Source organism: Anser brachyrhynchus, assembly GCF_964034855.1.
Source record: "Anser brachyrhynchus genome assembly, chromosome: 2".
Classification (NCBI taxonomy): domain Eukaryota; kingdom Metazoa; phylum Chordata; class Aves; order Anseriformes; family Anatidae; genus Anser; species Anser brachyrhynchus.
The window spans coordinates 45,799,823-45,826,829 of NC_137695.1; the positions used below are offsets into that span (position 1 = coordinate 45,799,823).

At 43.7% G+C, this 27,007-nt stretch overlaps 2 long non-coding RNA genes across 2 annotated transcripts in view; one reads left to right on the forward strand and one right to left on the reverse strand.

The window, feature by feature from the left end:
* Positions 1-21,752, forward strand: LOC308190420. Its single transcript, XR_013947175.1, has 3 exons — positions 1-133; positions 19,496-19,640; positions 21,408-21,752. It is a non-coding gene; the product is annotated as an uncharacterized lncRNA (long non-coding RNA).
* Positions 14,635-27,007, reverse strand: part of LOC308190419 — a 23,025-nt gene continuing 10,652 nt past the window's right edge. The window contains exons 2-5 of the long non-coding RNA XR_013947174.1: positions 22,235-22,334; positions 20,050-20,193; positions 19,158-19,251; positions 14,635-15,950 (exon numbers count right to left, since the gene is read on the reverse strand). This is a non-coding gene — a long non-coding RNA (uncharacterized lncRNA). The remainder of the gene's footprint in view (positions 15,951-19,157; positions 19,252-20,049; positions 20,194-22,234; positions 22,335-27,007) is intronic.

The window sequence follows — 27,007 nt, forward strand, 5'->3', positions numbered from 1 at the left end:
CAAGGATGCTCAGGGGGCTGCAGCTCCTCTCCTGTGAAGATGGGCTGGGGGAGTTGGGGTTGTTGAGCCTGGAGAAGAGAAGGCTGTGGGGGGACCTTACAGTGACATCCCAGTACCTAAAGGAGGCTAGCAGGTACGTCTGTAATTAGCTTCTTCTTCTTAATTCCAGAAAATGAGCTGGAAAAAGAAGTCCCCAAAAGTGAGATGACAGAAAATGAAGTATTTGGGGGACATGCAACCAGCAGGCACTCCTTCATTTAATTCTGTTTCATTCAGCTCTGAGGAATGTGCACCTCTGGGGTACTTTAACCTGAACCAAAGGAAAACTCTGGCCTGGTGTTGATGTCTGTAACCATATCTATTCGTTCTGATAGTCTCCTTCTCTTTCCATATCACACTTTTTTTCACTAGTCACTAATCTGGCAGGTCTCTCTGGCAGCTTCTCTTTCTGCTTCATCTCTGCTTCAGTTTCTCAAAACTCTTAATGAAATATGTTGGGCTCCAATGTTTACAGAAGGAAAACCAACTCCTCTTCTCTGTGTATTTGTTTGGCTCAAAGAAGCTTTCTTGTGAGTTGAGTTTGGTGTACTGGGCATCACAGCTGTTTCCAGGTACCTGCAATATTTCAGAAAATTCTCCCTTTACATTCCTGATGATAGGTGTAAAGTTTATGGGTATAATTTTTCAGAAACTTTGGATCAATTGTTGCATTTTTTATTTGTTTATTAACAGCTTCTTATTAATAGGCACCAGAACTATATTAGTGTCACATCCCCTCCTCTTGCTTTCCTTTCCTTTTTTTAAGAGCTGAACTTTTGCTCTACCTTTTCCAAGTGTTGCCTTCATTTTAAATTAGTTTTGAATGTTTGAAATAATTATGAATAAGAATTCTTCCTGGGGATGAAAGCAAAGCATCAAGCAATACTTCACAGCAAGACAAAAATATCGTTCTGGCTGAAGAGACTCCACAAAGCCAAACATCAGAGGGACAGGTTAGAAAAGGACTGGGTTTTCAGCTACCGAAAGAAGGAACAGGCTTTCAGAATTCTTGCCAAGTAAAGAAAAAGGTTGTATTAAAAAGAGGAAGCATGATTTAAGCGTTGTTCTTACAAAATAAATCTACAGTATTTTAGTATCATCAGCACCTAAATATAACTCTTTGCCATCAAAATGCTTGTTTTATTGCTGCATTAATAATCAGAAGAGAATAGAGAAAGGTCCTATCATTATTACCATCTAAGAAAATGCAGTTTTTCAACTTATAAACCAAAAGGTTGGCAGCAAAATATGCAAGAACCAAAAGGCCTGGACAAATGACTTTGGAGAAAGATACTTTTCTTCAGGACTGATGTCTTTTTCTAGAAAAGTAAAAGGAATTTGAACATGTCTGAAGTGTGAACTATATCAGTTGATTGTGTGAAAATGAGCTTCAATCAAACGAGCTTTGATTTCCCAAAAAGAATGAGACACATTTTGCACTTGCAGTATATTCAGTTGCAATCAAAAAGACTAGACAGAAATGACTTCTCATTTTTTTCTTTCTTTCTACCTTCCTTTCTTTCCTTTTTTTTTTTTTTTCATCAACACAATCAGGGATTTGCAAAGCCTGAGGAAGTGTCGATTTAATAACAATTCCTGTGAATTATCATGAGTGGTGTCCTCACAACCATGAAAATTCCTATTTCTCCATGGTGTGGAGTACCAGTGCAATTAAAGCTGCCCAAGAGCAGGGAGAAATTGTTCCCCATACAGGCACTAACTGGGAGAAACACAGAGTTCCTTGTTGGGATCACATCTCAGGTGCATGGTGGCAGGGCCTGGTAGGGATGAGTAGCAGCCGGATCTTAGGCCAAAGCAGGGATCTTGGTCCCTTCTCCACCTGTGGGAACTCTGAGAGCCCCCATGGGCATTCCATCTATATTCAGCCCCTGAAACAACAGAAGAAACAACCTCTGGCAGAAACAGAGGTGTGCAAAGGTGCCTTAAAACTACAGGGCTTTTCCAGGGAGAGGAACATTAATCTTTAGCCACAATCTGTAGGTAGTAAGCAGCTGAGCCCTCAGTATGGCAATTTTGTCCGTAAATCTGCTTCACCTCAGCACAAGCTCTTTTCTAGATGTGGAATTCACTGTGCTAAATTCAGAACTCAGGAAGCAATCCATACTGAGCTGGGTTTACTTCAGGCATTTAATCTAGTAAAAGAGATCTCCAGAGAGCCCTCTCAATCTACTCCTTGTGCTGTAATTCAGCAGACAGAGGAGCGTGAGAGAGGTCAGCTCTTGCCCAGGGCCCACAGCTGCATCTGGCCTGGCTGCTCCAACACCTTGATGCAGGATGTGGCTCATCAAGAGCTCCTCTTGTGGCTCTCTGGGCCTCTCCCTGGGTCTATGGGGACAGGAGTGTGGAACGTTGCAAGGGCAACAACATGACTGGTGGCACCCCTCAGGCAGAGTGTGATCCTGGAGGAGCACCGAAGATTTAAGCACCCACTTCACAGGGTGAGGATAGGGTGAAGTTCTGCCTGACAGCCCTGGGCCAGGCAGAGCAGGTTTGTGCTGTCCAGCACCACTGGTCCAGGGCCAGCCCAGCAATTCCTTTTTTTTTTTTTTTTTTTTTTTTTTTTCCTGTGGACACAAAGGGTGAAACTTCAGCACTGTGGATACTTGTATAAAAGGAGCCTGCTGGACCTCTGCAAGGTGCCTGCCTCGCCCAGCTGGTAATATCTGTCTGCAATGCCAACAAGGCAAAGGAGACTCATCTAAACAATGGTGGAGCTAGGATTGAGATGTGAAGGGTTATTGCTGCTGGTTAGTGGTAATAACTTTCTGCATTATTGTAGCCATTTATCCCTATTCCTTGTGCCTTTGTCATACCCTTCTCACAGCTATGAGTTACAGTCACTGAAGACTGGAAGCAATTTACCGCCACCTACGCACAAGTAGCTAATTATAGACGAGGAGCGGGCAGAAGGAGCCAGGTACATTATGAATCTGTTTTTATTAATGAGCAAGCAGCTAGGCTGAGGGGTTCCAATTATGCTCTGTATGTCGGCAGCGGATTTGCTAATATCCTGGCTTCTGTTTCGGAAACCAGTACAGCAGTCCTGAGGGGTAGATGTGTGCTCCCAGTGGGAACAGGGAAAGAACTGATGAGCCTGCAGGGATGGAGCCTGAAAGAAGTACACCGTGCCCTCAAATGCTGTGTGCAGTTGCCCCTGGATGTGGCCTTTAAATGTCCAATAAAACCCACTAGCTTCAACACCCGTTGTGGAAGCAGGACAAAAACTCATTTGGTGGTGACGTGAGCTTCAGGCGTTTACTCTCTAAAAGAGCTCTCTCACTCAGATTTGTGACTTTTCACTTTTCTTTCCTTCTCTTCATTCCCTGCACAAGCATTGCAGCAGTTGCTGGCTGTCCATGCGGAGCAGCAACTCCTCGGTCACTGCTGCTGGTTGTGACACTTGTCTGTCTGCGGTGGGTTGGGTGGGAGGGGATCTTTCATTTCACCCCACAAGGGCCATGCAGCCCCCCCAGACTCACCAGATGACTGTTTCCAAGAGCTGTGGCTGATATTTGAGAAACTGTTTCTGGGAATGGGATGTACGAAGGGACATGCAGAGACTCCGAATGAGCACAGGACAAAGAGGGGAAAAGGCAGCATGCCTTGAAGAGAGCTGCAGACCTCAAACCTAATGTGGTATATAAGGATGAATTCACCTCCTCAGCAGGTAGGAAGCCCTGGAAAAGAGACACATTTCTGAAGAGAGAAGTAAGGAGTCCGTACTATCCCTGTGGGTATCCGTCAACTTTATAAGAGACCTCAAACAAAACAGCAATTATGTCGTCTGAGAACCAACAGCACCGTAAATATGCTAGCCTTTGCAAATTCAGATGGGACTGGCAGGGCTGAACTCATGTTTCCCGTAGCTGTCATGGCCAGGGCACATCCCTTCAGTCATCTGATTCCAGTCAGAGCAGGGCACTGGGGAGCACTGGAGTGGAGGCAATGTTCCTTGTCCTACCCAGCAAATCAAACATGAATAAGAGATCTCACAATGTGAGGCCTTCTTTTATATCTGAGTATTGCTAAAAGTGTCCGAGTTTACAGCTGGGTCTAATGAGTTTAATGTCAACCATCAAACATAATAGAGCAGACTGTCTGAATTCCCTTCCTGGGATAATAAGATATACTGAAGTAGAAATAATTCTTTTCACGTTAATAAACTGACTGAGTGCCTTTCATTGCATTGGCACCATGAGGAATTTGAACTCAATTCAGAATAAAGCCCTTGATCTGTCAGCAGGCTGAACATTGGTTGTTTGAATTATGCCATTGTTTTAAGATTTATCAATGTAATGGTGAAGCTCGTGTTCTTCAGCAAATAGTTGCTGATGAAATATAAACTCCTTCATTAGGGAAAATTATGGAAAAAGTGCCATGTGCAAGCAGTGTTCTCTGAGATGCTATTCTTGTTGTATAAGCTTTGTGCTATGGTTTTACCCAGAGCTGCCAGCCAGGCTGGATCACCAGCAGAGTACCTCTTTGGCAGCAGAGGCATCTCCAAAGGGTGTAGTAGAGGTGAAAAAACAAGCTGTGACTGGTGGCTGACACAAAATGAGAAGTGGCAAGAGGGCAAACCAGCCGGACATAACACCAAAGGTAAGCCCTTATGCACCACACAGCTCCAGAGAAGCACTGAGTTATTATCTTGTGAGAGCATTTAGTGCACAAGGATGAAGATGGGAGGGAAGTCAGAGTAGAGATGTTTGTAATAGTGAAAGTTAGAAAGTTAGACAAACGTGTATGCTCTCACTGATAGAGAAAGGCAACAAATTGAGGTGGCAAGGAAGTAATTGAGCTAAATCCAGGAGCCAGATGAGGTTTGAGTCTGATATGCTTTATGGTTTTGATACGCCAAGAGGAGTGTTGACTAAGTTCTTCAATCAGTATGTGTGTGGGCGTGCATGATAGCTGATCACAAGCATGGCTTGACTCAGAAAGACTTGCACCGAGCGCGCCTTTGCCTGTTGGGTAGCTCTGTGCAGTACCCACTGAGCTCATTTCCTCAGGGAGGAATTTTGTTCACCACTAGAAATTACATGTCAGGATCCTGTACAGTGGTTGTAGAACTGAATGAGCATTTTTAATGTAGTGATGTGATAAAACCTTTGCTAATGGAATCTCCTAAGGCATAGGTGAAGGACTGGCAAATATAAATAGGAGGGTGGGAGATATTGACTGCTTGCCTATCATTTTGTAGGCCTGACTTTGAGAATATCTCTGAAGAAAATGGAGGGGGACAAAAAAGCTTCACAACAGTGTTCAAGTGCTTATACAGAGACTCAGAGCTCAGACAGTTTATTTTAGAATTACATAATCACAGAATCACAGAATGGTTTGGGTTGGAAGGGACCCTAAATATTACCTCGTTCCAACCCCCTGCCATGGGCAGATGGAAGATTAAAAGATGACTTTGTTGATCCATCATGTTGGGGAAAATGCCATATTTTTAACAAAATATGTACTAAAACCTGCCGCTGAGCAAGGAATCCAGCCATGTTCAGGTTGGCATGTTTAACCATGAGGACCAGGGAAAAAGCTGATTCTCAGCCTCTGGTGATCTGCAAATCAATGCTTGGAGACAGGCTCTAGACCTGTGCTGGTGGGGGTACGAACAGTGCAACTACAGGGTTCAAGCCTCAGCTGAGCGTGGAGTTCCATAGGTGAAATAAAAGGACTGGTGACATATAGAGAGTGATAGCCTTTCTGGCTTCCCGGGCAGCTCTGCAGGTATGTTTTTATGCATCAATCCAAGCAAGAAGTAGTTGGTTCTGTCAGCATGATCTTTTCTGTGTTTGAAAGTGCTTGGGAGAACGTCAGCTGATTGGAGAGGTGTCCTCTTCAGGAACATCACACTGGGAGTGTCAGCCACGGCACTTGGTTTTCTTTTCCAAGCAAAACGATGCAGAGAATTTCTGACTTATGTTACAGCACCTTTTAGGTAATCAGGAAAAAAAAAAAAAAGGGAAGAAAAAAACCTAACCTTCAGAGATGTTACCACATCTGATTGCAAAAGCTGAAATCAGTCTTCTCTAGTTTCAGCTGAAGTGTATTTGCTTCTGAAAAGATCATCACCTCCTATTGAAAGTGCATCAGAATATGAAACACTGCAATTATTCAGTTAGAAACAACTTGCTGCTGCTCCTGTCTGTTTAGTTTTCCCCCAGTCAGCTGATGCCACTCAGAAAAGAGCTTTTATTGGAAGGAGGGGATGCCTAATAGGCTTGACAGATTGCAGTTTAATTGGCTTAATTCCCCAGAGGCTGACTGGGGGAAACAAAACAACTTCTCAAAGTTGAAATGACATGGGTGCAAGAAATGGTTTTCTCCTTCACTTTAGCACGTGGACCCCCTCAGAACAGAGCTCACTGATAGTTTTGCTTGAGAAGACTGCGTGCTGAGGAGTATGCAAGCCTGAGCTTCAGGGGCATACTGGGGAGAGAAGGCATGCAGGGGAGACAGCACATGAAAATGTATTTCCATGGACATGCAGATACTCTAGAGAGGAGCAGGGAGATGTGTCTGAGCTCACCCAGGATGGAGGAGAGAGGCAAGCAGGTCTCGGCAGGGTGTGTGCAGAAACACCTGTGGGTAGCTGCACACTGACAGTCTGCCAGAGGCAGCATCCCCTTGCTGACTACTTTACGTCCAATATCTGCACCCTGTGCATGACTCAACCTTTGAAAAGCAATTCAGAGCCACTGACTGGATCCAGGTATGCTGTTCCTGTTACTTTCCTACTACTTGTTTCAATTATCTACTTAAATTAATTTCCATTAATTGATTTGATCGAGCCTATTCAGTTTATGGAGGAGTTCTTCTGACATCCTAGTTCCAGTGATTCAGACCAGCTGCCACCTACAACCGTCCCTGGCTCTGTACAGAAACAATGGAGAAAGGACGGAGCACACACCGTAGAGGCCAAAATGATTATTTTTAATAGACTGCCAGAATATGCCCACTGCTCATGGGTGGGCTGAGAAACTCTGACTAAAACCACAGGGTATGGCTATGCATCGAGACAGGATCTAGACCAGATGCTGGGAGCTGAATCTGTTGCTAATGCACAGGTCGAGCTTTTCCTGCAGCTGGAGTAAAGAGTACACCAGCCCAGGGGGGTAGTGTGTAAGGATGTGTGGGAGGCAAGCAGGACCTGGAAATTACACCTTAAGCATGACAAACACACATTATCAAATATTTGCTGTCTTTATTCTATGTGTACATCAGGCTACTGATGGCAGCACAGATCAGGCTATTTATCCACTACTTGTCCTTCCCTGACCCATAGCATTTCAGTTCCTTCTCAGCCCCGTGGCTCTATCTGCAGAAAGGTGATGGTCGTCCTTTCCTCACTACCCAAACAAGAAGGTGGTGTCAAACACACCAACACTCCTCCCCACACTGTTATTGGAATTCGAGGCAGCATGTTTAAAGCATCCTCAGAGAGAAGCAAAGCAGCCCAAGAAAGCAATTGCGTCACCCACCAGACGGTCCCCTTTCCCCCTGCTTCAGACCCCAGAGCTGGGAAGTGCTGATTGTTCTTGTTAATTTTCCTCTCGTGCTCATTTTTATGGGAAGTATAATCCACTGCCGGAAAGATGTGGTTACAGCTCCAGCTCCACCCACGGGAAGGGAAGGCTGGGAGCACTGCAGCACGGGCACTGAAAGATTTGTTGAAGTTTTGATGTGGACAGGCTGTAGAGGCAGCAGATTTTTTGCCACAGGTATGTTGGAAAAACTGAATAAATTGCCAGAATTCCCTTCTGATATGCTAAGTTGTACAGAGGTCTCACTGCACAACATCTTCCAAAATCTATCTAGACCCCCCAAAACTTGATAAGCTATAACTGTTTTAGGATTCCCAGTGCTCTTTCAGAAGTCTGTCTTGGGATGACAGTGCACACCTTGGTTCTCGTGCTCTACATAGACTAAGGCATTGCTGCATAAGGCCTGCTTTCAATAACTGAGCAACTGGCCTCTGTGCAACTCCACTTTCTAGCTCTGTAAGGACAACTGGAAAGGGCAGCTGGTACACAGCTGCGTATCAGACTGGTAAGTCATCTGTCAATGCATTAGTGTGCCTGGAGAACCTGCAGCACAGATTTGGCCAGCTGGGCAGGGGGCCTGCCGTGTGTCTGGTTCCCAGCATCAAGTTTGCATTCTCCCACACGGCTCCAGTAAAGAACAAGTCAATCTTTAGGGGCAGCTTCCTCCAGAAGATTCAGTGCCTGATTCCAAACCTCAGTGTTCGCACTCTCTCCTCACTTTCCAAGCGCAACCCATCTGCTAGAACTCGACTGGCAACAACAAGGGCTGCATTCAGGCTTAATGGTGTGAGCCAGGAAGAAGCAAAAGTTATATGAAATTTTGTTGTGCTCAGTGAGTTAGTTTTCCCCAGTCACAAAGAGAAATCAGATGGCTTAATGAAAATTATTTCTGTCAAAGGGGACAAGAAGCTCTAACAAGATAGGCGAGCAGTTACAATTGCAGTTGATTTCTGAAGTATATCTAGAACTAAAACAATTTTTACTCTGTTTTCTCCTGGTGAGGCAGATGATTTCTTCCCCTGATTTCTTGCGCTAACATATATGAAGAAATTAAGATTCATTCTGTTGAGTTACAAGACCTGCTCTGACCTGTGCAACTTGACCCTGTGAGCTGCTCCTTGCCCTGCTAGCACCTCTGTTTGGCCAACCCATGGGCACCCTGGTACCTGTGCAAAACAGGTGTGTCTGGAACCCTACTTATGGTCCTTCTTACCCATTGCTCTCTGTCTGAGCAGATGCCAACAGGGCCCTTCTCCGTGGTTCCTCCCCTGGGGACTCGTAGGAAAGAAGGGCTATGTGGGGCTGGTGATGCCATGGTGGGTCCCCAGGCAAGATTGGAGCTGGTGTGGAAAGCTGTAGGTATCTCACCGAGCCGTGTTGGTGTGACATGTCTGATCTGTGCATCTCAGCCACAAGAGGGAGTGGGTATAGGGTATGTGGCCAAGAGAACAAGACCCCCCTTCCTAATCCAGAGGGAGAGGGATGGCACTACCTGCCCACCCAAAGACAGAAACAGTCATGTAATGAAGGACGAAGTGCTTGGGCAGGATGGCAGGTACAGTTAGGTGGATCCATTAGCTCTATTGGATTTATTGGAGATATTTGGCTCTTCCCAAGGAACTGTTTGACAAATTCACTGTGTCCCTCAACTGCTTTACCTACCCCTACCCCCCAGATATTTCCCACAGCAGTAGTCAGATGTATGAGTTGCTACTAGCATTTTTGCACTCCATCTGTTCCCCAAAATAAAGAAAAAAAACTCTGTGAGGCTGCAAAAACAAACAGAAGCCTAAAACATTTTGTTTGGTTCCAGGGGAGAGAAATGACTTGCCCTGCTAACCTCCTCACCACTATGTCAGCTTTCAGTGTAGAATAAGCATCAGCCTTTGCTGAAATCTTTACTGTTCAGTTTCCTCTGCATCTGTCTTCCTTGGGCTGCTTCCCCGGAACACTTCCAGAGGTGAAGGGTGACCAGCTGGGTGCCTCTTGCAAGGATTTGGATAGCCCTTCACAGGAGCAGCATTCATTTCTCTCTAATCAGCCTGGAAATCACCTGCTGATGGTACAAAACCTCAGTGCTGCCAGGTAAATAATGTCTTCTAGGGAAAAGAAATGATAAAAAAAAAAAAAGGAAACAATTAATAGGTGCCATTTTGAAACACACCAGTCTTGTTACACCCATAAAGGAGGATGGATAACTCATGGATGGTGGTGATAAGGATAGCCTAGTTAGTAACCACTGGCTTTTGTATCATTTTCAAGAGAGTATTTCTTTCCATTTCAGAAATCGAATAAGCTGTGTTCTTCTTGCTGACTGTAAGTTATGCCAATGTAAATCAGTGGAAATCCTCTGCCTTCACTGAAGTTTTAGATTGCTGGCAGCTGAAGTTCTGGTACTTACTGACCCTACAGATAAATACAAAAACTTGCTTGTTATGTTTCATGAATCTGTAGCTTCTTATTTATGTGACTGGAAACAAAACCAGAAGTCCACACCAGCACAAGTGATCTTCCAAATGTGGGGCTAAATCTGGAGCTAGAACACAGATCAAGGTGACAGAAACCACCTTTTGTTTCTGGATGGACCTGGAGCACAGGTGCACATAGGTCTAGGTCTTGCAGCTAGGTTTAAAAAACACCTGAGGCTAAAGCACTGGTGCTAGTGATGCTGGCATTTGCAATCTTTGTCCTTTCTCTGGGCACACTATCTCTGCAAGAGGCCAGCTGCACATGCATCCAGCTGCGGAATAGCTGAGCTTTCCAAAGTTTCACAAGCAAAACTTCCTTGTGTGCACTGATCTCACTTATGGCTGACCTTAATGTCTCTATGTTCAGGATCCAGTAGCATTACAGCCCACAATGGGGCTTGCAGTGGGAATGTCAGAGGCCAGAAAATGATACCTGAAAGGGCCACTGGGTCATCACTGCAGCAAGAGATATGTATGGGAGAGCACAAAAGAGCAAAGTAGGAAAATAATATAAAAAATACAGCTGGAAAAAAGAAGGCAAAATCACACAGGAAATAGCAGCAAAAAGAAGAAGTGTTTGCAATATAGCTGGTGAAAAAGGTGACTGCAAAGGTCAGGGCAGTCTCAGGGAAGGGTGATGACAGGAATATGAAGTACTTCAGAAAATGTAAATACACTCTTCTTCCAGTGTTCAGAGAGTGATAATGAGAGCGAAGCCAGGGAGAGCCATACACTTTCAAGGGGAGTGAAAGAAATAATGAAGGGACTCCAGGTAATGCTAGAGCAAGTGATAAAGGGCTCTCTCTTGTTGCAGGTGGTTAAAGTCTCGGGGCGAGGGTTTATCCTGGGGTCCTGAGGATCTCAGCACTGAGCTGGGTAAAGACAGGGCTGTGCTGGACGGACAGACCTCCCTTGTTAGGCTGCTGCTCGGTCTCGTGGCAAGGTCAGGCAAATGGCGCAGGTAGCAATGAGTCAGGCTCCTTGACTTTGGCAGTTTGTGGGTCCGGCTGGATGGAAAACACCTCGAGAAGTGTAACTTGATTAAACACGGTCTGCAAGGACTAACAAAAGAAAATCATGCTTAACAAATTATATGGAAACTTACTGTTGCTGAAGTGGGTGAACTTAAGAGCTGACAGGCAGATGCCGTGGGTGTAATTTACCTGGCCTTCAGTGCAACCTTCAGTATGGAATAAATGAATACATTACATTTGCATTTATATAGCTCCTTTTCATCCTCACACCATGGCACGGCACTTTGCAAGTGTCACATGGGCCATATGAAAGTTGCGTCCATAACAAGCGGGGACAGAGTGGGCCATGAAGAGGCCCGTGAGCCCGGAGGGGAGACGTGGATGTCTCTGGGTGCAGACATCCAAGTCTTGATATAGACAGCCACTTGTTGACAGGGACGTAAGCCTGCAAATGACTTAGAAAACTGTAGAAATTAATTTCTGTTGGCCGATTCACACAGGTTCTCCCTCACACCAAGGGAAAGCTCTGACCAAGGGGTCTCTGGGTGGCCCCCTGCCCTCTTTCAGCTTTCAGGGTGTCACCCCCCTGGTTACTACAGCAACAAGTAGGGATGTGTTAGTCCATACGTCCTGCTCCTGCTGAGGATGTCCCAAAATGAGCCAGTGCCTCAGCAAAATGCATATAACAGCTTCTTTATATTTAAATGGCCTCTGCTACAGCAATAAGGCAACAATCTGCACTTGAGAGAAGCTCCTAAAAGCCCCATTTAGAATTGGTAATAACATTTTAATCGGTTATGAGTTGTTTTTTTTTTCAGTGATAAATAGCAGAATTATTTCCAAGTAGCTATGTTTTTATATACACCTTATCAACAAATTAAAGTTTATTTTTTATTTTTATGAAACATGGTTGTTGCACAGTTCCGTGGTTGAAAATCTTCCTGTAGATGAACGCTGCTGGTAAGCACTTTCAAGGCTCTGCAAGGCAGGAGGATGTTTTTTCAAACTATAAGTTTCAAAATCACGACTTATGCAGAAGAGTTAAAGATGACTTTCATGGCTCGCTAGTGAAAGCAGCTTGGAATTTCAAGCTGTCATCTCAGAAAAATGACTATTAACTGCTCCCCCAGGCCTGGCTGCACCGGGCCTGTCCTGGCACAGGGTCGTCACTAGTGAAGAGACACTCTACCAGCCATCTCTCAAACTTAATGGCCAAATAGTGAGTAGAAGTTTATGGCACATACAAGAAATGGACATGGTGGATTCCTGAAGGTTTTCTAGTCTCCTGTTCAGCTCTAGTTTGAAAAGCAAATGTCACTGAACTCTTATTTTACTGAGGAGGTATTGTGGAATTGGGAGACGACGATATGTAGGAAGGCGGGTCTGGTCTTTCCCCTCCAAGCAGTTTTCTGGGAATCTCAAGAGGGGAGACAGTAAGACCCTACCAACCCCTGGTGCAGGATGTATCCCAAGATCTGTAGCTCTGCAGCCCTGGTTCCAGCAGAGGTGCCTTAACCTTGGCCCTGTGCTCAGGCCCAGGACACTCCTGTGTGCACAGCCTGCCCCAGCCGGGCTGCTCGTGGTCTCTGCTCTCTTACGTGCAATGCTGCATTTGCTGCCTTAGATAGCCGACTACACAGCAATTGTGTAAGCAGGTATTTTAGGAATGTGTCGGCATGAGGTCTCCGCAGTACTTTGCAGTTCCTAGTTATTGGTTTATCCTGTTCGCTTACAGCATTTCATTATCACCAACGCTTCTGTGGTCCCCTGCTAGCACAAGGCTACAGCCCTCCACGGCTGTATGATACCGCAGACCAGCTCATGGAAGGATTATTTATCTGCACCTTAAGTGGTTCTAGCTAGCTACTTGCAATTTTTTAAAACAAAAAGACCTTCCTTGTTTTTTCGGAACGTGAAACCATTATTTCTGTTTTAAAGCTGTATGAAACATTTTGCTAGTATAAATATCAGTAACTTAAAAATCCAAATCCAAGTTTTCACTTCTTCAAACAGTCACACTCTTATTCCAAAAAGTTTTGCTATGTGAAATGATGATGAGAAATGGCAGTAGCAGCCAAAGACAAGCTGTCTCCAGAGTCTGATTTTAACAGATTATTTTTATTAGAAAACACTGGGGAGTGTTAGTGAATGACAACTTGGAGAGCTGGTTTATGGCAGTCTTTTCAACAGCTATCTCTCCATGCTTACTCCACATCAATCTTAAATGAGTATCTCCTTCAAAGCTTATCTCATCTGCTCCAATTTTAGCAACAACTTAATAAAGTGCATTTATCACCTCATCTGCACCTAAAAGCTTGGCTAGTTCTGCCTTCACGTGGCTCTTATGTGCATCTTAACCTTGATGCCCTTTTCCTAAAAATGTACTCACAAATTTGTGATGAACAGCAGTTCCTCCTTCTTTCTCACTTCTTGAGGATAACATCTCTGGGCTGGTACACTAAAAGCTGTATTTTTTGTAGTCTGTCTTTTACCGAGTACCAGTTATGGCTGTAGAAGGGTGTTTGTGATTCCGTTGTCTTCCTGTTTCAGCACCGTACAGCACAGGCATGGTCAGCAGCGCTGTTTCTGCAGCAGAGCAATGTTCTTTTCTCCCAGGCCTCCAACAACAGTTGATGGATGTGCACAGAGACTTTGGGGCAAGTTCCTGAGCTGAAACTGCAGTCTGCCTAAAATCCCAGGTGCCTCATATATATTAATTAACTTGATGTTGTTTAATGGTACCCAGTGTGAATTTTAATGAGACCTACCTCTTAACATGTGTGAGGCCCAGGTCAGGTTTTGCTGTCATCTGAATAACCACAGGAAAGAAAAACATGCCTTTAGGTGATGGAAGAAAAATGTGTTTGGGCAGTATGCAAAGATCCACTAGTTTTTTCCTTCTGCTTTTCATTTAAAATATTGTTATTCTTGTTTATAATGAAACAGGGTGTTCATAATTCAGACTGGTTCAGCTTCCAGGAGCTTTTTGTGCACCCTGCAACTATTCCTCAGTAGTTCTGTATTATGGATTGGCTTTGGGGGCTCTTCTCTCCAGCCCAGCTCACGTGATGGCCAGCCATAATAACTGACCTCTGTGCTCATCTTTACTCTGTCTCTTGGAATGGACAGGGGAGAGAGGGGACCCAAATTCACTGTGTACTGGAGGGCTCATATGCTTTCACCCTGAAGGGGCTCCAGCCTCCTCTCCAGCTCATCATTGCTTCCACCGCTGTCAGCGCTTCTCTCCCCTGGGTGCCTTCCCTGTAACAGGCAGATTTTCATGATTGCTGCTCTCCTTGTTTTTCTGATGTCAGTAACTGTTCTGGATGCTACAGATGTGTATTGAGGAGCCCATTCAAGTCTAGGGCAGTTAAATGGTTTCAGAAGTAAGCCGTGACTGAGTCTCCACGGGTGAAAAATGGAGGCATTTCTCTCATACATGGTAGAAGTCTTGCTCGGTGTGCATTCAGTCCACTGTCTTAAACCACCATTGCTCCCCTGGTTTGTGTGGACTGGATCACTGACATTCATGTTGTTTTCAGGCATTGGAATAAATTTTATTTTAGTGATTTTATTTTAGCACATATATTGACCGCTTATAAGTGAGTGACATATTCCTCTTGACCCACCAAGATACAGCAAAGCATGGGCTGCCCAGTTTCATTAGCAAGGAGATTGAACAGCCAGCAGTCCTTCTGTGACGGTGCAGAAAGGAGGGATGAGCAGGAGGAAGGAGGTAAATTACCTTCTCCTTTTGGAATAGGGAGCAGGTAATAAAAAAGAAGTCATTCAGAAATAAATGACTGAGATGGTATTTAAACCAAATCAAAGACACACACAGATGTATTCTCACACAAAGTCCTGTAAGAATTATTATTAAGAGAGGGGACTGATACTGTCCCCTGGCCACCACTGGGAGCCGTCATTTGTCTTTGCTTTGTTCTCACCACAAGGATATAAATGGGGGTGAGAAATGGCTCAGCAGGAATCTAATCTCATGACAAACATGAGAGTAACATTGGGCTGCGTTATAGATGTAGTTCAGCTTTATTACAGTTCCTGCATGACAATATTCAGTGCTATCACTCTGGCTCTCCCTAGCAGCCTGCCTTTCAAGGAAGGTGCATCAGCCAGGAAAGTGTTTTCAGAGAATATCCATGATGATTTCCTGATTCCAGTGCACTTTAAACCCTTACCTAGGTAGGTCAAGGCTGCTGGGAACACTGAAGGTTTCCTTTGGTCCTTTCAAAGAGCCAGAAGTGTCCTGCTGAAATTCTCTCACACCTGGAGGAGCAGAAACATGGTTTGTTTGTTTGTTTTTTCAGTTCAGCAAAGATTACTGAAGTGTTGGCTAGATCGGACAGCAGGCTGGTTAACCTCAAGTCAATTTTATTAGTTGTCTCAATAAGCATGAGAAGAGCTTAAACTTATATCTGAAAATACCCTGGTGTTATAATTTATGAGTCCTGACTTTTTTTTTTTCCAAATTATGGGACCTGAATATCTTCATTACATTTCTAAGCTTATTGGTCTGTCAGCATATGTTTGTCCTGAGAATAGAAAGGTAAATAATACATATTCTTCCACCTTTACTATTTGAGTAAGAGAAGATATCCCCTGTTACTGTGCACAAGGAGCCAAAGGCTGAACATGAATGCAGAAAAGGCGGTGTCTGTATTAATAACTAATGTAGTCCTACAGGAGTAGTTTTGTAGAGCAATGGAGTTTGCACGAAGGTCCAAAGCCAACATTATCCATGCATCAGGACACTTGCCTTTGGAAGATCTCCAGTCCAGTCCTGTCAATAGCCAGTAGAGACTGGAACAACTCATTGTGGATGTCCCACATCTTCCAGTTTAGTTTCATTGGAAAAACTCCATGGTTTACACTCTGTAGTTATGCTGTGGTGAAAAGCAAAGAGCAGGAAGTTAAGATAAACAGATTTGCTTTAAAAGTTCTCTCTTGATTTGAACAAAGATTTGGACCAAAGCAGAAAAAAAAACCCACACCAATTAAAGAAGCACATCAGGTATTTCTGGTCCATACCCAGTTCTCACACCCAGAAAAAAAAAATAAAGAGGAAAAGGAAAATTCACAAATTTGTTCAGCACCTGTTGCAGCATCAGCTATGTTTTCTGATGCATAAATGAAGTGGGAAGCTTCACTTAAAGAAGTATTGGAGAGTTGTGCACATGTAAATAGCATGTTGAAGTCCAGGAGCTTGTTGCGATATTGTACAGGCAGAGATAATCTGTGACAGTGGCTTTTTAGCTTTGAAGTTTTTTACTAATCAGTAAATACTCTGGAGGTCTTACTCTATTATATGAAAAGTGCAATTTAGGTTTAGGTTCAGAGTTTGTATTAATTTTTCTCCCTTAGCTTTAAGTTCCCATTCCTGCTACTGTCCAGCTGATCTCAGAACTAAACAGGTGAAGTTGCATTCCTACTTTATCAGACTGAAGCAACAGGTATTGCACTGGTGAGCGTTAAGTAGCAATCTTTATAAGTCCTTGAAGAAACCCAGAAAAATTCTGCCTGTAAGGACATGAAAAACTGTTAAAACAGAGAAGATAAATTGTGGCTGACAATGGACTGCAGGATGAGGACTGTCTTTGAAGAAAGACCTAATAAATTAAAGGTGACTTACAAAAGCTTTTCTTTTGAAGGAGATAAATTCAGAGATCTGTCTCACAAGAAGTGTGTGTACCAGGGAATTCAAAGAGCCTGCCTGCTGACGAGCACAGAGGCGATGTGTCTCCATCTTCTTGCACTGCAATCTCTTGCAACAAAGATAGACATACACTGTCGCGAATTTGCTTTGCAGCCTCACATTTCCTGTGATAAAACTTCCCTGGGGGCTTAGTTATTTCTCCACTGTAGCAGCAGCTCCTGTAAAGTAGGTGCTGCCAGGTGCTGAAGCAGCCTTACATGCAATGCGGACAACAAAACTGGCTTTAGCAGCTAAGTCACTTCTGAGGGGGGCAGAGTGTACCAAGCTCCACAGGGTTAACAGCATCTCAATTTAAAAAATGAGCCACCTAAGGTACAACTGTGTGGCCCCAGTAATTGGTGGGTAGGAGTATATTTTGGTCAAAAGCTGGCTGAGGCACTCAGGATAAAACCTGACTCCCTGCACATCATGGTAGAGAAGGGGAGGGAAAGCAAAAGCAAGGCTGAGCTTGGCTGCAGGCTGGCTGGGTTTCAGGGTCTGCACCAGTATCTGCAAGCCCTTTTTGAAGCATTCCTGCAGCAGGCAAGGGGAAAATCCAGCCCCTCCAAATGTTTGTTGGCCCACAGAACTACGGAGGTTGGAGAGGAGTTTGGGATCATCCAGTCCAACCACAATCCACAGTGGGAATAACCCCTAAGTCAGAGCTGGTTGCTCAGAAGCTCATCCAGCTGAGTTTTGAAAATCTCAAAGGATGGACTCTCCAGCACTTGACTTCTCATGTGTTATTTTTTATTTTTTTTTCTTCCTCTATGCTGTCAAAATTGTCCTGGCTACAGCCTGTGGCCATTGTCCTAAATATTGCAAGGATGTAGTGATGCCCCACATTCAGCTGCTTCTCCACTGCCAAGCTGCTCCTCACAGTCCCAGGGCTGTCCCAAGTACAGGATTTTGCATTCATTTTTGCTGAACACTAGGATACTACAGTCAGGATGTGGTCCCATGGACCCACAGCCAGCCTTTTTTAGAGCAGACCTCAGCTAGTATAGCTAATGAAGAGTACTGCAATCAACAGCAAAACCATTAGGATCTCTTGCTGAATTTATAGAAAAGTAATAATGGCAAGGAAATCCTCTGGGGGATGGCAAGAAAAAGGAAGAATTACGTGAGAAACATAAAGGCAGTTCTAGTCCTTTCACTCATTCCTCACATGACGATACCTTAGACCTTTGTGTAGTTTATTCACTCAGTACCAATTTCTAACAAACCATAGCTGCACACAGACACACGCTGCACCTTAGGAGGGTCTGAAGCCATGATCCCTGAAACAGAGACCTCTAACACTTCTGCTAAGAGATTTGAAACGTGAGGAAAGCTGTCCTGTCTCTGGGACCAGCCACTTGAGGGAGCCAAGATTACGTGCACTAAAAGCCAGCAGATTATATAAACATTTTAGGAGTGTTTTAACTGGAACCTCTCTCTTTTTTCTGTAATGATAAATCTGTTGGGTCAGAAAGCTTTCAGTGCTAGTCTCAGGTTTAAATTTTATTTAATTTATCTTCCAATGAAAGTCTTGCAATATTTTGCTGTAGTTGTGTTTAGTCTGTCCCCCTTGATGACTTTTGGTTATGGGTGTATCAGTTTCAAGCAGATTTGATAACTGTTCAGATGTCTTAACATTAACTTTCTACAGGTTGTGTGAAAATAGACAGAAAACAGTCATGGAAATGGGTAGAGAAGTGATATCCTCTTATGAAATCAACTGGTATAGCAGGAAAAAATAAAAATCTTGGCCCACAAAATTGTCATCAGGTTCAAGACCAGTATCTCTATTTCAAACATTAAAGACTTGACAGAAGAGAGAGTTATAGGAAATAGCTTATAAGTCACAGGAAATCAGGATTTGGTGGTTATAGAGATACTCATTCAGATATTAGTCACATTTTCAATACAGGTCCCTTCTTCCCTCATCCCCTCGCCACAACTCCCTCTCCCCATTACGCAGATACTATTTTCTCCCTCCTCATGAAATCCAACCACTGCTGTAATGTTAGACCAGCACTTTCTGGAGCATTATGATTCCGGGAGAAAACTCAGATTTATCCTAGTTTTCTAGCCCATGGGATTTACCATAAAGTGAAGATTTCTCCGTGGAGCCAGGAGACTTCTCAAAATTGTGTCCCACAAGAAATATTGCCTCTCCTAATGGGACTTAGTAAGACTATGCACAACAGGTTCAGTCTGAGGATATCTTGCGCACTAACCACCCCCACGACCCTATGTGAGTGTGGTGGGATCTTATGCCCACAGTGAGCTCATATCTGAAGGACTTTGGTATCCTACGCATGATGAGAGTGAGAAAGAAAGAAAACTGTGAGTCAAGGTAAGAGACAAGGGGAGACGGAACAACCTAAATGAGAGGGTTACATGTAATGCTTACCTAGCTGCTGCAAATAACACAACTTCCTCTCCAGTTTTTCTGAGTTGTAATCTTCTGTGGATGTGTTATGGGCAAATTAGGTTTTGCAAAGACCCTTGAAGGAAAAAGGCAAGACATGGGTCAAGTTCCTTTAAAATGCTGTTCAAGTTTCAAAAAATGATTGCTACAAGTCTACAGAAAGTGACAACACAGCCCTTTGATTTTACTTGTAATTCATCTCCGTGCATGCTAGGGAATAGTGCTGGTATTTTGGCAGCAGTGTTGCATTATGAGCTCTAATTTGTGTTCCTTTTTTTCCCTTGGGTGGATTTATTTCTTGTCCACATCAAAATGCAAAGACTGTTCCATCCATCAGGTCCATGGCATGTAAAGGAGAAGTTATCAAAATGCATCTTATATCCTGGCAAGGAAACCTGGGAGTCAGCAGAAGCATTTGACGAGCAATAGGAAGAGATGCCCGAAACAAAGTTTTCATGTCAGCAGGTACAATATCAAATAAACCAATAAATCAAAAAAATAATAGCAAATGACAGCAGTGACATCATTGCTATGCATATTGAAATACTACAACAACAAGTCCAGCCTATAATGAGACTTGACTGTAAGAATAAGCTTGGAAAGACTCCACCTGGAGCTAGGGACAGGATGAATGCATGACAGAACAATGATAATAAACATTGTGCCTCCAGCCCATAACAAATCTTCTTCTGAATAGACAGGTGTCAAAACAAGAGCATTAAACCCATGTAGTTTTTAAAAAGAGCTCATTTTGTAATGCATATCTGTGAGTGTTTCCTTCTCTCTCTCTTCATATACATATATATATCAACAAACACAGATACAAACAAATATTTCTTTCCTCAGTAGGTGGAATGGACTCTAGGTAAAATACCTGATAATAAAGCCTCATGGCATAAAAAACAGCCTCCTCCCAGTAGTCCCAGCTATGCATTGCAGAAGCTGTTGTGAAGGAGTAGGTAGATATCACCACCATTCACCTTGTGTTGTCTTGCCCTTGTATTCAAGAAAAATGTGCCTATATTTAGAAAGTAGAATTAGTACTGAAGCAATTTTCACATCACTGGTCCTTCAGCCTCCTCAAATATTATTTGTGGTATCTGCTTTCATGCAAGAGGATGGGGCCACATAAAAGCAATCACAAGGATGGAAAAGTTCTCAGCAGGAGGAAAAGGGATTATCAAAAAACAGAGGAATGACTCCTGAATGTTTTGTAGTCCTGGGCATCCATATGTCATTTAAGCTATGTAGAGTGTTAATGGATAGGTCTAAAAATAATGAATGCATTATTTATTAACTTATTAGAGCTTTCAGAAAAATAGGTGCTGAATTCATTTGACTAATAAGCTACATCAGATCACATCCATTGGAAGACGCATGCAAATAAATTGGCTGAACTGGGCATTTACAGGTCTTTGTGAGGCCATTCAGGAAGTTAATTTTTTTGCTACAGGGATCGTACATGGAACAGTAACATTTCAGAATATTCGATTACTTCTATGTGCCATTCTATATCTGCCCCTGCCCAGCTCCCTGTTAGATAAACTTGTGTAATTCCAGATTCATTTCAGAACAAGATTTCTTTGTAATCCAAAGGAAATATGATACCAGAGAGCAAATTAAGTGGAGAAAACAAGCCATTGATAACAGTATGAAGGCTCTTTGTTGGGATCTCATGACCTTCCAGCCCTTTGGGACGAGCAAAATAAAACGCCGAGTGTGATTTGCAAGTGTGACAGGATGTGCTCTCTCAGACCACCTTCCCATGCAGTTTTCTTTTTTATTCACATCTCTGTCTAGCTATGCTGAATGGAGAGAGACTAGCAGGACAGGATGGAGTGCTGCAATGGAGCCTTGTGCTGTGGTCTGATGTCTTTTGCAGTCCAAGGAAAGAGGTTCATGGGTTCCTGGAGACTGCTCTGAATGATGTAGGCCAGGTTCAGGAGCAAGGCATGGCTCTTGAAAATAGTCATAATTTTTGTGTGAGTTAGCAAAGTGATAACTGTTCACTGTTAAAAATCATGGCAGCAATACCCATGGAGGTTATATAAAAAGCATCAGAAGTTGAGAACTTCAGAGCCTGTGCTCTTCTTCCTGGGCTGTTGGCTGGACAATCATAGAAACATCTCTCCTTTGGTCCAGTTCAAAGTCAGACTAGGACCACAGGTGTTATGGTCTTTTATGGGTATAAAGTAGAGCTCCCTGCTCACCCTTTTCCTATTCTCCATCCAGGCATTTCCCCTGACAACCGTCCCTCCCCTGCACACCCAGACCAACTCAGGACAAACTGGTTTTATGCCAGCCCTGCCAGATATCAAGGAAATGAAGGAGAAAAGCACAGAAGTATCTACTGGAATCATGGATATAACCTTTTGCAAAGGGAAAAGCCCTTGGTGGAGAAGGAAACCCACAAACCATACGAAAGTTTATTTGGAGACAAAGTAGGAAGGGAAAGAATTATTCTAAGCTCTTGTTTTCAAAACATGCATTACATATTATTTATTTATGTATTTATCCATTGTCTTCTTCCAAAGCTTTTCTTACAACCTCACTTGAAAAACTACAACGTGTGTTAGCCCAAGGACCCAGTCTGACTGCACAAGTGCTGTCTGGGTGCCTATCAATAACTTCTGAAACCATAGGTCAATTGTAATTGAATTTGGCAGGCTGGCGTTTCAGAAAGGAAGTTTGTTCTACTTACATTAAGCACCATCTTTACTCTTAGGGTGGTGAGGCACCGGAACAGGTTGCCCAGAGAAGCTGTGGATATCCCATCTCGGGAGGTGTTCAAGGCCAGGCTGGATGGGGCTTTGGGCAACCGGGTCTGGTGGGAAGTGTCCCTGCCCATGGCAGGGGGTTGGAAGTGGGTGATCTTTCATGTCCCTTCCAACCCGAACCTTTCTGTGATTCTATGAAATAATGGGTAGGTACAAAAATGCCAAAGGATGTTCCAGGCTGCAAGCTGAGCTCAGCTCATCTTACAGAAAAGAGGGCTTTATATCAGAGCACAAGGTCTTAGTACAGGCTGCATATTTTTCATGATACATAGGAATACGTACTTATTTTATGACTTGTATTCCATTTTTTCCAGATGTCCAGAGACTGTGGCATGAGATGCAATTGAAAGAACAACCATTACCCATATTTTAAAAGGAAAACCTACAGGAAAAAAAAAAAAAAAAAAAAAAGTTTTGTTTTGAAGTCCTAGGTTTCATTTTTCAAATTCAAAGAGAGAAAGAAAAAACTTTTTTTCCTGTTCTACCTGTAAAATTATATTACTTCTTGGTTTTGAAAAGGTCATATCACCTGATGTAGTAATTGCATGCAGCTGTTATGTAATTGTTCCTCATATTTCTATAAAAGGCAGTAATTGGAATAGTTTCTTGAAAGTTATTATGTGGCAGGTACTTCCTGGGGACAACAACAATAGCTATTCATCTGGTGGCAACAGTCCCCCATAGGGAGCTCAGAGCTGCCCGTGGGAGCTGCTGTGGACCTGGGGAAGTTATGTGCTCCGTCTCTTTGCCATGAAGAGTGGAGCGTGGGCAGATGAACTTTGTTGGCTCCATCTGTCTCACAGGCTCAGTGAGTCAGCTCGGAAAGCAGCACACGCATACACACACTGTCCCTCTCCTCAGGACCAGGATCAAAAAAGCTCCACCTGCAAGGGCCAGCAGCCAGCACTGCTCGGCTTGCCTTTCCTGCCAGCCTCACCCAAAGGGCCTGCATCGGACCCTGTGTCCTTGTGGGATGGAGTAGGAAAGGTCTGGGGCTCTGAATCCCTGTTTTCTCGAACAGTCATACTGGGAATAAATAACAATATATGATCCTCTTTTGCATTGCTGCTTTCTTGAGACCCCACTTCTAGTACTGCATTCAGCTCTGGGGCCCCCAGCACAAGAAGGACATGGAGCTGTTGGAGCGAGTCCAGAGGAAGCCACGAGGATGCTCAGAGGGCTGGAGCACCTCTCCTGTGAAGACAGGCTGAGGGAGTTGGGGTTGTTCAGCCTGGAGAAGACAAGGCTCTGGGGAGAGCTTATAGAGGCCTTCCAGTACCTAAAGGGGGCCGGCAGAAAAGCTGGAGAGGGACTTGTTATCACAGGGAATGTAGTGACGGGACAAAGAGTAATGGTCTTGAACTAAAAGAAGGTAGATTTAGATTAGATATTCAGAAAAAATTCTTTATTACGAGGTTGGCGAGGCCATGGCACAGGCTGCCCAGAGAAGCTGTGGATGCCCCATCCCTGGAGGTGTTCAAAGCCAGGCTGGATGGGGCTTTGGGCAGCCTGGTCTGGTGGGAGATGTCCCTGCCCATGGCAGGGGGGGTGGAATTAGATGATCTTTAAGGTCCCTTCCAACCCAAAGCATTCTGTGATTCTATGATTTCCTGCCATTGGCTGCAATGCCCATCCTTCCCCAGCCCATAAAACTGTATTTCAGTCTTGTCCCCTCTAACTTTACCTGTAAAGGATGATAAAGGATATGAAGTAATACAGAGTACTTACATATTATACTTAGATTAGAAAACTGACTTCAAATAGAGACTTATATTTTAGCAGTCAATGTTCACGAGTTTCTGTTAAGAGGGGTTGTAGAGTGGCAATGCATTTTTCCCTCAGTTGTCTGAATTGGCTTTCACTGATTTCTGTCACCCAAAGGCTAGCAAGAACAAGGTGACTGATATATGCAGGAGCCCCCCAAGAGAGTAACTGCCAAAATAGCTCATCTGAGGAGCTCCCCCCCACGAGATTGCCACCTAATGCTAACCACGACGCCAGAGTTAATTGCAGCAGTCAGCTGTTGCATTTCATCTAGACGTCCTGCTCAGTTTAATTAACCTTTTGGGAATTAGCATTTTGTTGACTTACAGTACCTGCTTTGAATTTCTGGCAGTGTTATAGAAATGCTGTCTTGATTGCAGAGTGGCTTGTCTCATTTGGAGGGGGGCGATACCCAAAGGCAATGCTTTTAGAGACCTGTCCCTGGGCAGCAGGTGGAAACTGGGGCAGCAGAGAGTGGAGGGAGGCAGCCCATACCAATGATGGTGGTTCGACCTGGTTCATGCCCCACCATCCTGGAATTGTTCGTTCCCCCTCCCTTTGGGCTCAGGTGCGGGTTCCTCGCTCCTCCCAGTCCCCCGAGCACACTTTGTACGTGTTCATCACTTTCTGTTTACAGTCATTTCCGAGCATCTTCTTCCTCCAGTTGGCAGTTTCTTTCCCTGCACTTACCAAATAACATTCATATTCTGCCTCTGAAAAACCATGAGGTGTCAAACCTGCTGCTTGCAAGAAATGATGCCTGTCACAGGCAAGTGCAACGCAGCCAGGCGAGCTGCTCACTGCTGTACCTGGGGGGGGGGGGGGGGACTATTCCCACCCATATGCTCAGTCTTCTGCTTCAGTGAGGTGTTGAAAAGTCTGAGGAAGCATCTTGCCAGGAATGAGACTTAAGTTTGGCTAAGCAATGTTTGTCTTTGGGCTTGTGGCTATCCAAGAGCCTGTTTTACCTTAGGAAACAGGTTTGTTCAGGTTAAATTGTGCTGCCAGAAACACCACCACTGAATAAAGTTTTTTCCAGACTTTCTGAATAATGCTGTACTGACAGCTTCTCCCGTGCTTCACTTTTTTAACTGTGGCTTTTATTTGCTTATATCTTTGCTTATATATTTGCTTATATCTTTGCTTATATCTGGGTGGTATCTTAGGAGGCTCTGAGAGGGGCATGAGATGAGGTTGAAGGGAACGACCATCCATGAGGTTACGGCGAGTCAGACAGCTGCGTGGGCTGGAAGGGACTGCTGCAGCCCTGGGGAGCATCCAAGGGAGGTAATGCTGTGGTGGAACTGGGAGACACCCAAAACAAGAGGGCTGGCATGAAGGCTGCAGTGCATGGGGCTGCCTTAACAAACCTCATACCGTTAACCATCCTCATACTGTTCTCCATGTCAGGTGAATCCCCAGCTGTTGCCCTGAGGATTAAACACCACCTCTCTGGGCCTCTCCTTTCCTCTGATGTGCCATGAACTGGACAAGGCAACTGAGAGGGCAGCTTTAGCGAAGGAGCACATAATTTGCTCTCAGCAACTCCCTTTGCAGCAGGTTGACCTTGACCTCCTGCCATTCACTCCGTGGTTGACTTTCTCCCAGCCTCTGAGAACAGAGGAAAATCAATGTGGCTTTGTCAAATAATTTTGAATTGTGTTCTGGGCAGAGAACTGAAAAAGCACATTAAAGATATCCCGGATCAATAGGATTCAAGCAACATTTGAGCACCACCTATTAGCTCTCATACTAATGCACTTTCATTTTCACCACTAGTTTGGGGGGAATTCAATGGGATCTGCTGTAAAAACGGTTTTCTCTTGAAAGGATAGGAAGTATATCATCTGTGAAAAAGCAGAGAAAATGCTATTTTCCGCATAATCATATATAATTATCAAAAATACAGCTTTTGCTTCCCAACAGGGATCTATAAACTTCTTACTCAGAAGTCTGAGTGTAATTTAACAATATAAATTAAAAAAAAAAAAGCACAATATAAACACAGAATATAAAAAAAAATACTGATCTAGGTCATGTAGAGAGCTAATGCACAGATATTCAGCCATTTTCTTGGTAATTTAGCAGTCACTTCAGAAGACAACATAACATTTAGTCCCTTTACAGCAGAAAAAAAAAGCAAAGTAGTCTGCTATCAAAGGAGTTGTCTTTGGCACATTGTCTGATCATGGTTTGGTGTTTTTTTAATCCAATTTCCAGGTCTATCAGACTTGGTGTGAAACAGAATAATTACTGCTGGTTTGTAAAGAAAGGTGATAATTTGAAGCACATTTTGAGCTCTTTTTCTTGAGGGAATTTAGCTGAAAAACTGTTCTTTTCAACTTCAGTTTTCAATATTGCAAAACTACTCTGCCATTCAACGTAGGAGTGACTGATTTGTTGCCATATTGCTTGAGACTACGTTTACTTGACTGCTTGTGTATTTCCATTTCTCGGAAAATTCTTTAGCAGAAAATGATATCATTAATTTCATCCCAATTTGTTATTTTTTGAGAAAGTGAATAAGGCTCAACTCGACTGCTTCTGTTCTGGGTTTACAGGGAGTTCAAAAGGGCCTTTGCTTCATCTGGTTGATATGTTTCCTATAAACAGAGCTAGTCACAATTTCAGAGATTGAATTCACAGCAGTTACTTTGCCAGGGAAAACATTTCATCGTTTAGTTGTTATTATAAATAAATACAAGGTTTGATTCACCAGTCCACCTACACTCTGTTTTGTCAATGGAGTTACAACAGAACAGCACTGGTTTTATCAAGGGAGAATCATGCTTGTTGTAGTCTGTTAGTACAAAATGCATTTTTTTCCTTGTGTCTAATAAAATTCTTTACTTTAGGGCATCCTTGTCTTCCTCCACTCCAGGATACTCCCCATATTATCCTGGGTAAGAGTAGACGTTCATATCTTATCAAAAGCAACGGGTCACTTATCTTCCAAAATCTACTGGATCATTTGAGAAACCCCATTTCATGTTTCTTAGTAAGAAACATTTGGATGGGTTGTTCAGGCTTTATCTTCTCCCCTAAAGATGCAAAGAAATTCCCACTGTGATTACAGTACCATCCAAATTAATTATGTACCACATTCTCACAGATCTGGAAGGAGACGAGCCCCTGAGCTCCCTGGCCTTCAGTCCTGTTTGATGCTCCTCTGCACGAGCTCTGCTCGTTGCACTGTGACTCTCACCCTGCCAAACCTCTCCAGCCCTGTGGCAGGGACCAAGCTTCCAGGAAATCCTCTCTGAGCATCAGCCATGGAAAAAAAAAAAAAAA